Source organism: Charadrius vociferus, unplaced genomic scaffold (genome assembly GCF_000708025.1).
Source record: "Charadrius vociferus isolate BGI_N301 unplaced genomic scaffold, ASM70802v2 scaffold359, whole genome shotgun sequence".
NCBI lineage: Eukaryota > Metazoa > Chordata > Aves > Charadriiformes > Charadriidae > Charadrius > Charadrius vociferus.
In genome coordinates, this window is record NW_009661369.1 from 2,311,005 (window position 1) to 2,314,523 (window position 3,519).

Genomic DNA, 3,519 nt, shown 5'->3' on the forward strand with positions numbered 1-3,519 from the left:
CATGAGTCAAAATGTAAACAATGTTATCAATGTTTGTAGGGCTGTGAAGTCCCACTCCACTTGTGGATTTTAGCGTAACAAAGTTCTTTATTTAGGCACCAATTTAATGCAAGCCCAGAAATTTGAAAATATGTCCCTGGGTTTGTAAAACACATGAGGTCCTTTGGAATGCACGGTACCTCTGGTGTTTCGTGTCATTCAGCTCCCTTCCTGAACGATCTCAGTCTGGTGCTTGCCAGACTGGTGGGAATTGGGCAGACCAAAGGCAGGGAACCGGTCAGCATTTTCAGTCAGTCTTTGCAGCTTGATCTGGGGGGGAAAGGGCAGGACTGCGCCTAACCTTGGGGGCTCCTTTAGTGTCTGCCATGCGAACAGACCACGCAGCCTGCAGCCACTTGGCACTGTAAGGGTTGCAGAGAGAAGTGGCCCAGCAGGCACTGTAGCTGCCTTTGGGCTTTCAAGCAGACACAAGAACAATAAACTTGCATTAATTTTGGCTGAATTTCATGTATCAGAAGACTATTTAGCATATAGCGGGGTTTCTCTCAGACAGTGATCGATAAGGAATTTCCAGGGTTGGTTTATTCAGCTGCTCCTATCAAAACATCAGGCTCCAGGCAGCCTTCCTGCCCATCCTCTGTAGTCCACATCACCTCTCAGTTTTTCGAGAGGTGCCTTTCTCATCTAAACTATGCAGACCAGCATTTTCTATTCCCATTAAGCTTTGCTTTCTTTCTCCACACATTGCTTTGGCACATCATCTACCTTCATCTAACTAGTTAAGGATAATATAACTGAGGACATCACGGGTGGAAGGAGAGCACCAGAGCCTGAACAAGTTGCAGTAATGAAGTCTGTGGGCAGTCAGATGAAGTGAGGTACCTGAAAAATGCCATGCATATGTACAATTGGAGGATGTTGGTGGGCAAATTACTTTGATTTTGTCTTTTTTATACTGTCCTTTACACGTTCAAGTACTACTGTAGCTGGCAGTGGAAAAGAGCAGGAAAGCAAGGTCTGGAAGGTTTCATCTGGGGACGTGACTATTAGATGAGTTAATCTCATACGAAGCACATCATAAAGCACTGCTGGTATGTGATAGTTGACCTCCAACAGGAAGGGATCTATGTGATCTGAAGAGTGTTCATTAGGAAATTGAATAATGAGGGGAAAAAGCACAACACACAGTTAAGGTGGAACTGGCATTTCCAGCTTCCTGTCTTACACTGCTAAAGGAAACCTGGGTCTTGCTGGTTGAAGGCTTACATTCAGCCAGCCCATAGAAATGTGTCCTCCTGGTCTGGTCACTCAATGACCAAAGCATTAAGCCGTGATTGCCCCATGCTGGAGGCTCCCTCTGGCACAGCAGAGGCAGCCGGTGGGGTGAGGTGAGCAGGATCGGTGCCAGGGAAGCCAGGAGAGCTCAAACCATGCTCTACCGACACGGCCCTGAACACCCAGCCCTGCCCTCTGCCCTCTTCCCACCAGTTTGATCCTCAGAGTTATCAAATACTCTATGGCGCAGAGAAAATTTCCTCTCAGCTTATAGATACATAGGTGAATTAAAAGAATTTAAGGGGTGGTAACCATTGTCCCATTACTCCCACCCACAACGACAGCCAGTGTTGCGTGACGAGGAAAAGCCCCCTTCTCACTTTCTCTGCTCTCCTTCCAGATCAAAATAGCAGCTAGAGTTACCCCTTTACCCCTGCACACCTCCCTCAAGTTAAAATTATTGCCACAGTTGATTAGCGTGCCGGTGCTTTTTGCACCGAGTTCATTATGGAGGATATTAAATGAAATTGGCCGCAGGAGCAGTTCTGGAAGAAAGGCGCAGAGCCTGTCTCTGGATGTATAGTCCCTCTCATTATATCCCCACTTGCTGGTTTCTTACCTGCTATACATTTCGCACACTAATTTCCATCTTTTCAAGCTTAACTAATGATTTCCCATGTGGACCTGTATCGAATGCTTTACTAAAGTCCAGATCAACTACATCTACTGCATTTCCTTCCTCCAAAAAATGTAGTTTCTTAATATCGAATGCTTTACTAAAGTCCAGTCCTTCCTCCAAAAAATGTAGTTTCTTATCAAAAACAGAGAGAGGGCTCATTTGGTAAACCTTGCTGTATTTCATTGCGTTTCCTTCTATAGCTCTTAACATGATTTAGTAAAGAAACAAATTTTACGTAATAAGGGTGTGCACACAAACACAGGTATCTTTCTTTTTCCCAGTAACATTTGAATCTCTTGGCCAATTTCAAACAGCTTTGTCAAAGGAGTAAAGTTCACAAAGATTAAAATCCATTCCTATGCAAAAACAGACTTGCAGGTTGAGGCAAGAAATCTTATTTGTGCTCCTACCAAAGGGAACACTGCGGGACCTTACCATCGTTGGGCAATAAGGTGTCCACCTGGAAGAGCATCATTTTAAAACCTCCACTTTGGGGAGACCATTGACCAAAGTCTATACCTTCTCGGCCACTGGAGAAAGAGGAAGTCCAGGCTTGATAGATACCTCTGCCACTCACCAAGCTGCTTGTTCAGAAGCCTCAGTGAGGTCAGACTAATGGGTCTGTAGGTGCCTGTGCGACTTACCTCCTTCTTATACCTAAATTCTATAGATATAACAAAGCCTTTGCATCAATTAACACAAACCGCTCCCTGAGCAGTGGAAACGATGCAGCCTCATTCCTACAGCTGTACAGGCCAAGGAAAAGAGAGCCAATTTGAGAAGCGTGAGGCTTGGGAATGAAAGACTTGGACTGCAGCTAGGTTGTTTGCTGGCAGGCAGGACATGTGCTCCCCATGCCACGGCATCCCCTGGCAAGGCACCAGAGACATGGTGCATGCCAGCAGCTTTTTGCTCTGTCCTCTTGGAGCTCGCTCTACTGACAGGGACTGTGCTGCTCCTAACAGGGGCCACCTTGAGAAAACACTACCCTGCTAAATAAGAGGTCCAGGGAGCAAGTGCTGGATGTTTTGACTGCTCATGTTGCTTACCTGCTGTCTCATTTTGGGTGTGTTCTGTTGTCTTCAACAACAGCTCTCCAAAAAGAAATCTCCATCTCCAGCGGACGTGAGCTGGTTTTGCTCAAGGATCAGTCTTTGACCCTCTTTTAATTAGTGGTATGATAATAGCCCCTACAAATCCAGGTTGTCCATATGGAAACCTTCCAAGACTATGGAGACATGGGAACATGAGGTCTGAGCAGGTTCCTCTCCATCAAACCGCTGTCACTGTTCAGGGCCACGGTGGTCCCAGCTTCATTATATTAATGGGCATTAGCCAACCCCTCTGGAAGGCTGCATCTTTCCCAGGATGTAGGGAGTGGTGGAGGCTTGACCCTGCTAATATGGAGATATTATTAGAGGAGCCTCTCCTCTACATCAGCATCAGCCTCAACCTCCTGCTCAGGAGGTGGCCAGAGAACACCACGCTTGGTGAAGGAAGGTGCGAGGGGAGCGGGGAGAAGGCTACCAGGATGAGAAATGCACCTCTGTGTTCCTGCTCTTTCC

The 3,519-nt window shown here is 46.5% G+C and overlaps 1 protein-coding gene across 1 annotated transcript in view; it reads left to right on the plus strand.

Annotated features, from left to right (window-relative positions):
* The window catches only part of TRAF3IP2 (TRAF3 interacting protein 2), a 19,396-nt gene that overhangs the window by 14,758 nt on the left and 1,119 nt on the right, over positions 1-3,519 (plus strand). The gene's annotated exons all lie outside the window — the stretch shown is intronic.